Here is a 12,500-nt window from a genome sequence, read left to right on the forward strand (position 1 = left end):
CATATCTAGCACAACTCTCTACTCTATGAGATGTTTTCTAAGGAGGATATCACACAAGGTCATTTACTGGGGGGTGCAGGTTATGCATTGGAACTGTGGCTGATGACACATATCAGAAATGCACACACACCAGCTAAAGAATGCTATAATGAGGCACATACTCAAACAAGAAATATTATAGTACATGTTCATAGGTTAGTACTAGACTAACTGCCCTTGTGGGCCATTTTAAACCTAGTCAGTTACCCCATGTGAGAATCAAACTGTACACCTTGTGTTTGTAAGATAAACACCTTAACCATTATGCCAACCTCCTGAGTGAGAAATCTTTACTGTCTATGTGATGTTTCACAACATTATCATGATAAAACAGCTTCAGAAGGAACAGAAATGGAAAGGCCCAGACATCCCAAAACCACTGACAATTCTGTCACAGATACGTGCAGGTGAGGACTTGGGGAGGATCTGCAGGCTTTGTGGGTGTAGGCAGATGTAGGTGTGGACAGTATGCATCACACTGGCCAAGAGGCAATGGATAGCACACATGTTCAGCACCTAAGGGGCTAAAACCTTCATCCTATGGACATACATACAGTAACATTGATGTCAGCCAATGCTCACACACTTTACCCATGTAATGGCTGTGTACTGCTAGCACCAGATAGAGTCAGCCCCAAAGTAAAACACTTGCAACACTTGGATTTCCAAAAGTGTTGAATCTGGAATAGAAAAATAAATGTCTAAGAATACAAATGAATGGCACATCCTTGCATTTTCTTACTTGCTAATTAAATATAAGGTGGGCGATTTTTACAGCAACGACATCAAGATATGACAACAGTGACTTATTTGAATACATGTGCACTCTATCAACTAATATTTTTACAGAATGCTCACAGTTTGGCCCTATACTTTTGTACTGAGAAATCATTAAAGAGTGAAGTTAGAAAATAATGACACACAGTTCAGTTTCAGATTTCATATCCCTCAAAAAAATCATAAAAATAGTAATGGAAAACATGTTATTCTATCAAATGTGTAAGATTGTAAGACCAAAATATTTAAAACGTCTCTCTATTGTTGGGCCTTTGTCCAGTTTATTTATGACTTGATCCTGCTCTGTTGGTCTAAGAGGTTGGGAGGGATGTACACATTACAAAAACCTGCAAGAAAGCAGTACAATTTAAAAAAACAGCATCACAAACACAGATATTCTCAGCACTGTCAGCTATGCACCCTGAGCAGCAGACAAAAGACTTATGTATACCTGAATCCAAAAGATAGAAAGCAAGGATATGGCTCAGTCATCATCATTTGCATAGAGTGTTGTGTGGTGGGCTGAGGGCCTATGCCTATTCTAAAGGTAGTGAGTGCATGAGTAAGAAAGAGAAACAGAAGACATGTGGATAAAGTATCAAATGGTCACTGAGACATAATTAGCTGTAAGCCTCACAACTGACCCATGTAACTGTTATGTGTGTGTATCTCTATAGGCACTCCAGGTGTAATTGGCGTGTGAGGGTCTGCAAGAACACAGCCAAGTCCTATGCTAGCTCTATATCCTGGTATGTTGGACTATTGTCAGCTGTGCATGGTAGAGATGAAAGTTCATTGTCATTGTCCCTGACCATGAAAACTGTCTCTGCCAGGAGTTGCTGTGGCATGTCCATGCCCACAGTCAAATACACTGCTGTTACCTGAATGTCACTGATGTCTGCTGGATGAGCTCTCCTCAAAAGTATGTCCAGGACCATGACCCCATGGCCTGACATGTCTGTGTGTGGACTCCTCAACCACTGTTGGACCACTACAGGATTATGATCAGCCATGGCACATTGGCTAACATTAGATGATGTGTCTGACCTATATCCATGTGGATGCCATTCCCCTTCCAACAGACGTTCTGTTACAGACACTGTTACAGACACTGCCTGTTCCAACATGTCATTCATCTGATCTATTGAACTGGCAACACAGTAGAGGTAGTCAATCATGTCAACTTGTGCCACACCTACAACCCTAAGCATTTCCTTGGAGACCCTATTGGAAAGTACCTGTACCTCCATGACAGCCTTAAACATATGTCAGGTGTCAAGCAAAGACACATGAGGAACAAGTGGAGGGTGAACAGCATGCCACCTCCGCACCACCTCCAAGCACCACTAACAACCCTCCTGTGTGGCAGTTCATTCATACTTTGTCAATGGCCAGACTCAAGAGGCACTGAATCCACAGTAACCACATCACTATGATCAGGTGTTTCACCTTCCACCTTTCCAATATCAGAGGCTTCACTGGAATAAGTTTGCATAGGCCTAATGGCTGTTTCCAATGGAAATACAGGAGATGGCTGAATGTCAACTTCAGTGTCAGATTCAACCTCTCCACCCTCCAGCTATGCCTGTGTTTGGCTACCATCATCATCAGAGTCTGCCAATACTTCTACTGTCAGGATCAACTGTGATAATAAACAGCAAACACAGGACAGAAATTAATAGCTACACTACTACAATTTAATATAAGCTAGCAAACTAACATTGGTGACACAATCATATAAGGTACAGCAATACACACACAATCCTGGCACCCACCTCACATATATGAATAAATGCATATTTCTGTCAAATGCTCACCAGTACTGAAATAAAAATATTTGACTTACCATGTGCAAATGACTACACACTTACTAGGGAGGATGGTCCTGCATGAAGGTAAGCAAAATGTAAGGACACATTCATCACAGTAACAATAACACAGGGGGAACTATATATTGCCTTTATAAGTCCTTTAATAATACATTTAACTCAAACTTGGATGATGTCAACCCCATGCCCATGTGTAATAAACTGGAATGTGTTGTTTAAATTGGAATGTGCTTTAGCTGTATCAATCTATAAATAGGTTCTCCTCAAAAAATATATATATTAAACAAACGTAACTATCACTTTCAATATTTTACTATACAAGAGATTTTTTAAAACTGACACATAAGCTTACCTGGACACTCTTTCTGGGACATAGTTTTCCTCCCTGAAACAGTAGCACCAACATCAATCACATGCTGTTGTGCACTTTCTGCTGAGCTCTCTGGGTCCCCTGACAATGGACAGGAACTCTTCATTTGGTGTCAAAGTGGCTGTGAAGATGCAAGTGAGGTTTGAACTGATTTGAAGTGCTGAATCCCAAAATCTTGGCTCTGTGTATCTAATGTAAACATAGTGCAGGCACTCCCTCAGTATTAGTTGTTAATGGATTGCAACTGTGAATGATTACTTGTTTGGAGAAGAGAAGCATAACAGCAATTCAGACGTCCTTACCTGCAGTTGGTGTGTCACCCATGTTACTCTTATGTTCATAGGTTCATAGGTTCATAGGTTAGTACTAAGCTAACTGCCCTTGTGAGCCATTGTAAGCCTAGCCAATTATCCCTTGTGAGACTCAAACCCTACACCTTGTGCTTGTAAGGCAAACACCTTAACCTTATAAAATGTACAAGTAATTGTATCAAGGTTTCATGTGAGTAAGCACCACACATTTCTCAATTTCTGTTCACTAATACCCAAACTCCCATACCTTTGTTGAAAACCGTATATTACTGACATTTAATATTCACATACATTTTAAGAACAATGATACAAAATTCCTTATAGACTGCATGCCTCCGATTACTGCTTAGATAAGAAAAGAATGAACACCTTTCAAGGAGAAGACAGAGCTGCATTGTTGCAAACACTAGTCATAAATTGTTGTGTGATCACTCATTGCACTAAATCTGAAATTAACACATGTGCAAACAACTGAGATTGTACAAGTGTCATTATGTCTTGTTAAGAAATGGATGATTTGGAAGTTGCTTGTATGCACAATTATTTTCATTTGTCCTGAAAGCTGCTTCTGTTGCAAAGAAGGATAAGCCACACTTGCTATGTTTTCTAGGCTCATTGGTGTGGCAGTTCAAATCCAGACTTATGCTAAAACCTTTAATGTGTATTAACATTTATTTTGTAATGCTGTTTATTGTTTTGTTTTTGGGTTTTCTCATTTTTTTTAATTGTATTTTATTTGTTTTAATATCACTATTTGCATGGCTTAGTACAAACATGGGGTGATGGATTAATACAATGAATGTCATCTAATGTACTTCTGTGATAAAGACTACATAAACTGCAGCTGTGAATCATGTGTGTGTGTGTGTGTGTGTGTGTGTGTGTGTGTGTGTGTGTGTGTGTGTGTGTGTGGCATACCTGCTAGACACAGTGAATCACACAGTATATACTATCTGTAGAGCACCGTTAAAGTCCCACAATTGCCATTTAAGGGTGAAACCTAATAAACACTGCTCATAAGGATAAAACAATGTGAGCTTTGCTTGTCACATTTATGCATCACTTACCTTCATGCAAACCTGGCCTAATGGTCTGCACATGAAGCAGACAGAGCACCTGCAGACAGGAAGCACACATTCACAATTTCAAAAAAGATACATTGTTACATCCTTTACTTTCCATTGTGCAAACTCACTAAACAGCATTGTGTGGTGGTTAACAACCTTCCCCAGCACATGCAGGTCTAGAGTCAGTAGCACCATTGTGTGACTATTAGGATTTGTGTCAGGAAATGCTCTGCATGAACAACAAAATGCTGATCTCTAATGTGTCCTGATATGGCATCAGGTCACTCAAACCCAGCTTGCCCATGAAACACATGTAAGCATATGTTGTGCCATTCATCTGTGTGTCCCTTTTCAATACATCTACTTCTCCTATTCCTTTATAATGCAGTCTATGTACCCTTACTGATCATTTACGTAACTTTTGTTCAGTATGTCTTAAACAAGTTTCCACAAAACTCTGCACTGTATACACTTTCATGTAATGTATTGGAACTATATACACTGATTTATTAATAACCCTTGTGGTCATCACAGCATTCCATGCAATCCCGCGTACCTAATCTGCCCATAGGTAAACATGTTTACATGTCTGCTGGTGGCCGTGTTGCTTTACATAGTTTTCTGGCCCGCAACACTTTTGCTTGCCACAAAGCTGTGCTTGTTTACATTTAATAATGGTGCAAGGCATGCATATATAATTAGTGCTACTGTTCACTGCTCAAACACTTAAACTCAATGAAGGCTTCATGTTAAGCCTACACAGAGTTTATTAAATCCTCAGGCATGACTTCATCTGCATTAAAACTAAAATTAAATACTATAGAAAAGTTTTAAAAGCTTACAGTAAATATAAAAGACAGCATACTTTACAAAGAAATGAACATTAAAAAAAGGATTGCTATATATATATATATATATATATATATATATATATATATATATATATTAATATATATATTTATATATATATATATATATAATATATATATGTATGTGTGTGTGTGTGTGTGTGTGTGTGTGTGTGTGTGTGTGTGTGTGTGTGTGTGGGTGTGTGTGTGTGTGTGTGTGTGTGTGTGTGTGTGTGCGCATGTGTGTATGTTTATGTGTATATATATATATATATATATATATATATATATATATTTTTTTTTTTTTTGGGGGGGGTGCTATCAACTTGAGGGTGGTTTCGGGTCAGTTATTATGAGGTATATGCAAACAAAACATGCAAAAACATTGATTTTATATTACAAATTGTAATATTTGAACTGAAATAAATAAGAGATAATTTTTAAATATGGATGTATATTTTCTAAGGAAGAATTTCACTTCACCAACTACTTAAACATTCATTTCAAACTTGCAGAATATACAGAGCATATCAAAATTAATATTTATAAACTGAATGGTTGCTCAGTCACAGTTATTAAAAAGCCTGGTTTGGGAGAGCAAGCAATGCATTAAAAGAAAACAGCACAATTCAGAGGTGTCAGGGGAAAACAGTTTACTGTGACAGCTAACAAAATGGAATTGGTTCAGCGACATGCGGAGCCAATTGATTTTCAACAAGTTATACAAGGTAAACAAAAGACTGATTTTATTTTTTGTTGAGGCAGACAATAAAAACCTAAAACCCAAATGATTACTTAAATGCTAGTGTAGTAGTCAGTATTGTTTTAAAGACACTGTTGTCTTTTACCTTCATTGCTTACATACATCAAAATGTTCTTTGAAAAGGAACATATAATGGCAGTAGTTGCAAGGTTTCTGCTGAGGCTGAATGAAAGCCAAATAATTGATGGAAAAGTAACAATCTAATCTTCTTTCTATAAACTGTTCATAAAAATAGATTAACGTAGTTTCACTAGACAGATAAAATACAAAGGTGTCTCCTTAGAACGCTAAGAGCCTTGTATAACAAACACAAGCAACAAAAAAATACTACATGCTGACAACAGTAAGAAAATATTTTTGGCTTTTGTATTCATTTATGCTACTTTCCTGCTGAGAATGAACAGCATCAGCTCAACTAAGATGTAGAATATTAAAGGAAAAAAGTCAGTTAACTAATTTCTTATAACAGCATCACACATACCAACATGCTGATGGTGTGTATTTTATTTTATGGTATGCTTTTCCTGCAGTAGCTTGTGTGGAAGGCAAACATTTATCAATTTTCCTTCTATAGAAACTGCCATAAGCTTAGATAAATTGATAGCTAGATAGAGAGGCAGACAGTCAGAATGATATAGCTAGAGAACTAGCTAGCCAGCTTGATAGCTAGATACATGGGCAGCTAGCTCATTACCTCCAGTACAGCCCTTTGAAGTGTGTACCTTTAACTCCCAGTGGGTGTGGCTTCAGCCTTTAAAAATTAAGTTATTACCTTAGACTTCTAACAAACAGTCATTGACAGAGGTCATATAGCAATACGATTGTGTTTGCCATCATGTATGCTTCAAGATAAAATATTCTGATACCTTGTATGTAGCATGGTTTTGGAATTATTAATGTGAATATGAACAGGCAATATTTGACGCCTAGAGGAGCAGTAGGCGGTAACTGCAGAAACGCCTGGAGATGTCACTCGGCTGTAATGAGCTAGCTAGATAGTTAGATATGCTGTATAAACTTGCACTCAGTAACTTTAATATGCCTATGTCAGTAATAAATTACATTGTGCAGTACATTACTGGTATGTCATGATGGCTCTGCCATATACTGACAGTAGTGCATTTATCTTCAAAGTAGGCAATTAAGTCAGAAAATGAGAGTACCCTGAGTTGCTATCTGCTATCATAAAGTAAAAAGCAATAGCTGATTGACATTCAGCCCATACAAGGATAGATTAGTCAGTAGGTGAGCTGCACTTCAACATTAGAATGATAGCTAAAGCTCTGTGCTGGGTACTGATTCCTACAGCAGTAAGATCAAAGCTGTATAATCTATAGAAGTCATGAAATACTTTAGCAGAAAAAACATAGGGCAATTTCACTTTCCTGTATGATGGTGTCATGTTCCCCTGAAAATCATCATTATCATCATCCCCCTTTTTTCCCATTTTTCTACATGGGGTTGGGGTATTGTGTTAACTGTCGCCAACTCTCTTGATTCACTGCCACACTCCTGCCCTCTTCAACATTCATGCCTGACTGTTGCAGATCTTCTTTCACACAATCGATCCACCTCTTTGCTGGACATCGTCACTTCCTCTTACCTTCTTCCTGTCTATCCCAAATCTTCCTCACCAGATTGTCTTCTGCTTTTCTGCACATGTGTTCAAACAACTGTAATCTGTTCTCTTTGATCTTTTCTGCAATTGGAGCTAATTTGGCTTCTGCTCTTATGTCTTCATTTTTAAGTCTGTCCCACAATGTGCATCCTACCACCCTTCTCAAGCACTTCATTTCCATCACCTCTAGCTTCTTCAACTGTTCTGCCTTTACTGCCCAGGTTTCTGGACCATACAGTAGTACCAGGTCGCACCACTGTCTTGTACACCTTACGTTTCAGCTTCTTTGGCATTCTTCCGTCATAGACTACACCTGACATTCTATGCCAGCTGGCTGCAGCTCCTCTGATTCTAGCTTTGACCTCTTCATTCAGACTTCCCTTCTCCTATCCTTTGCTGAAGTTCTTGCTCAAAGTCTGCCTGTAATGCCACATCATCTGCATACAGTAACTATGTTGATATGTCCGATCCGACCTGTTTGCTAATGTAGTGCATCACCAGCATGAACAGCAGTGGGCTCAGAACTGAACCCTGATGTACACCCACTGCAACGGGGAACCCCTCTGTAAGGCCAAACACTGTTCGTACTTGAGTCATTGGATCCTTGCAAATAGCCTGCACTAATTCTACCAATGCTTCTGGGACTTCAAACCACCGCAATAGTACCCAGATCAGCTTTCTTGGGACCTTGTCATATGCTTTCTCCAAGTCTGGGAATGCCCACTTGGACTCTGTCCTCATCTCTAGCTTCTTCTCAAGTAACTGTCTCACTGCAAACATCGGGTCAATTGTGCTGCATCCTGATCTGAAACCGAACTGCTCATCTCACATCTTACATTTTACAACACTGCATATCCATTTATCAATCACCCTCTCCAGAACGTTCATGCAATGTGATAGGAATTTGATGCCTCTGTACTGCCCACAGTTGTGGATGACCCCTTTGCTATCACACACTGGCACGAGTATGCTTATTCTCCAGTCATCCGGAATACACCATTCTCAACACACTGCTATGAGTACCCTCAGGAGCCATTCATCCCCTATCTCACCCAGCATCTTTATCATATCTTCTGAAACCTCATCTGAGCCTGCTGCTTTCCCTGATTTCATTTTCCTTAGTGCTATTATTACTTCTCCTGGGTTGGGCTTCTCTTCTTCTCTCATTGTAGGCTCTTTCTGCGGCAGAACAGCTTCTGTGGGGTTTTCTTCATTCAGAAGCTGCTGGAAATACTCCTTCCATGTGTCTTTGATGTCCTGTGGTCTGGTGAGCAGGTTGTTGCTGGCATCCCTTATGAAGGGTGTCTGACTGTCTTCTTAATCTTTCTGTATCTGCCTTGCAACCTGATATAGTTTCTTTGTGCCACTTACTGAGTCACTTTCCAGAAGTTGGTAGAGTGCCTCCAATCCCCTATTCTTTACTATTGCAACTTCTTTCTTAGCTTCTTTGTGAGCCAACCAGTAGTCCTTCCTAGCCTGGTAATACTTTTCTATCTCCCACTTCTTCATGCTCTTCTTCTTTCTTTTAATGTCTTCCTGGACTTCTGCATTCCACCACCAGCTTTCCTTATGTACCTTATTCCCATACCTGGCTTGGCCCCATATCTTTTCTGTAGTCCTAACACATGCTGTTTTTAGGCACTGCTATTCTTGTTCAACTCCACCTATTTCATCCTCTTCTTGGGGTGCTAGAGCCCGGAATAATTCCTTGAACTACTGTACTTTCTCTCCAGTCAACTTCCAGGTCTTCAGTCTGGTCTCTGTTGACCTTAGAGCCTTCTCTGACCACTGCTTGCAGCTGAGTGTGGCAGCTAGTGGTTTATGCTGTGGGCCAACTGTTTCACTGCGGATGACTTTGCAATCATGGATTCTAGCCCAGTGCCTAATCCATACTAGGAGGAAGTCTGCCTGAGTTGCATGTTGGCTACTGTTGTATGTGATATTGTGACCATCTCTCTTTCTGAACCATGTTTTGGCTACTATTAAGCCATTTGCCAGACAGAAGTCTAGAACGGCTTCTCCTTCTTTATTCCTGTTGCCCCACCCATGTGGAACCAGTCAGTCCTCATGTCCTGTTCTATCTGTCCCAATATGTGCATTCAAGTCACTCATTATTAACACCAATTCATGTTGTCCTGTTTTATCTAGTAGATCCGGCAATTGCTGTCTGAATGCACTCTTTACCTCACTATCACAACCCTGCTGTGGGGCATAGGTTGAAATTATGAATACTGTCCCATCATTACACTGGAGACTGATTGCCATGAGTCTATCATTAATTCTGATTATATCCCTCACTGTCTTCTGAAGCATCTCTCTCACCACAATTCCTGCACCATATGTAGCCTGTCCCCCTCCTGAGTAGTAAAGACTGGATCCCAAGCCAAGTGGCTTTGCTGCACTGCCCTTCCATCTTGTCTCTTTTATAGATAGGATGTTCAGCTTCCTTCGTATCATCATGTTATCCACTTCCAAGCTGTATCCTGCCAGTGAGCCTATGGTAAGCGTAGCAATTCTCAATTCATGTTTGGCAGGTTGGTTGGTTTTACATCTAGCTTACTCTCAACAGAGCTATCCCAGGTAACCCAGGCTGGGCAACTAGACACCAGTCGGCCAGTACCTTATTGACCCAGGGCTGCTGGGCTTTACAGTGGGCACACTCTGGCCAATAGGGGCACATTAACCCCTTCCACCATTAGCATGGGTCCCTGGCGTAGGTCGGAGTAGACCGGGTCCTCAACCCAGTTACCACTGGTAACAACCCATGCCCATTTTGGCGACATTAGTCAACATGACCGAATCACCTTAGAGACATATTTTACACCACTGAGTGGCTAGACCTGCCAAAGTGCACAGTCTGTGATCCTTGTTCTCCCATCTTGAGGATACTGTGCACCACAGTAGATGCCCAAAACAGTTGGTCTGTACAACTCTTCCCCCTAAAGGGCACCATGTAGAGTCTTTTCGTGTTCCCCTAAAAAGTACTGTAGAAATGAAATGCACATTTGGGCTAAATAATACTATCAGTAAACTCCCAATTATTTTTATGTTGAGAATGTACCTTTGGTTTCACTTCTTGTATGTGTGCAACATGAAACTGCACATTGCAATGGTATTGTTGGAATGTCCATGAACATGCTTTTATTCTTCTTATATTTTCTATAAAAATTTGTTATGTCATCATGATTCATTTCACTGTACTCAAAGCATGGAAATTACTCTGTGGTAAACTTTCAGCCCAAATCTATGCCATCTTGTCTTAGCCTCACCTGTTCTTCTCTACACTCATATGTGGTGCTTTTTGCTACATACCTCCTAGCACTTAACCTCTCACATTACTGTTAGAATATAAATATACAGGTAACTCACACATTGGCTTTTGACTCCATTGTGCAAAGGGATAAAGCCCACCATGTGGAACAGACAATCTGGGATTGACTAGACAGCCAGAAGCTGGAGGAGTCTGTAATGATTATCAATGAATGGCCAATACCAGTTTCTCCAAAGTGATATTAGGCAGTCCAGCCTCTTGTGGTAATAATACATACTGGAGAGAGAGAGAGAGAGAGAGATATGCTTGATGTACAGGGAATTGTTTGGGTATATGTCGATAATTCTGCCATGCTGCATCTAACTGGTAGATTTAATGGAGTTAATGGGAAATATGCATGGTCACAGTGAAAGGCATGTTAGACCCTTATTATCTGTGAGTGAAACATCTAGCTACTAGGTTTAGAATTAGCAAACTTAAACAGAAAATCTGTCATGATTTCCTGGATGACAGCCACACTGCGACTAGCTTTCACCCAAGTGAAGTTCTTGATGACTGGCAAAAATGCAAGGCAAGAAAAGGAATTTAAAAAGTAATATCTTAAAGTTACATGGGTAATACTGCAGTAGTAATTTTTATGTTAACCTGAAGACGTGTACATGTACAAAGGAAGATTGAAAGAGCTTGGATGGAATATTGTTTTATCGTATCAGTGTGGATGCTGGTGTTATGTGACTTATTTACAGATCTGTGATCAGATGAACTTTAGGATTGTGATGCAGGTAGGGAAAATGTTGGATAAATTATCTGAAAAGAGAATTAGGGTATGAGTGTTTAGTGTCATGGAAAAAAACTCAAGTGCATTTACACTACATTAACATTGTATGCATGTGGAGAAAACTGCCTCTCTGTTCTATTCAAAATGCAAGAAAAAAGAAACACAGACACATCTTCTCTTTACTTATTATATGCTATCTTAAGAGATATTAACTGGTATTGATTCAAACATTCAATAATTCTAGCAAAGCATTCCAAACACCTTCTTTCCTCCATGTTAAACATGCTTCCTCATATCCAGGTTTAACGTTGATGATTTTCACTGTACTTCACCAGTCCATACTGCCAGTATCTGTCTTGCATCCACCCACTTGTGTACAGTAGAACCAAGTTACCCAACTTCTCATCATTGCAAACATTACAATATTCCTTTAAAAAAGCTATGTGGGATGCAAAAACAATATTGGCCTGTGTACTAAACAGAGGTTAGAACTGCAAAGAGTAAAATAAGGGACAATGCTTATGAACATGTTTATTACCTACTCCAGTACAGATAAAAGTAACAGTAATCCCATGGAACTAAAAAGTAAGCATGCACTGGGATATGAAACATGTGGCACAATGGTGCTTTTATCAACTATATATTGTGCAGTACATTCTGAGAGGTTTAATCTTATAGAGATGAATAGAATGATCCTAGATAGGTAAATGCAATATAAGCCAACTGATAAGCATTTCCTAAAAAGGTCAATCAAACAGCTCAAGTGGAGTTTTTGTTTTCAGAAAGACATTTCCATAGCTCACACAGCAGGATGGAAACACACACAGTA

Source organism: Protopterus annectens, chromosome 12.part0 (assembly GCF_019279795.1).
Source record: "Protopterus annectens isolate FY-2018-M chromosome 12.part0, PAN1.0, whole genome shotgun sequence".
Lineage (NCBI taxonomy): Eukaryota > Metazoa > Chordata > Ceratodontiformes > Protopteridae > Protopterus > Protopterus annectens.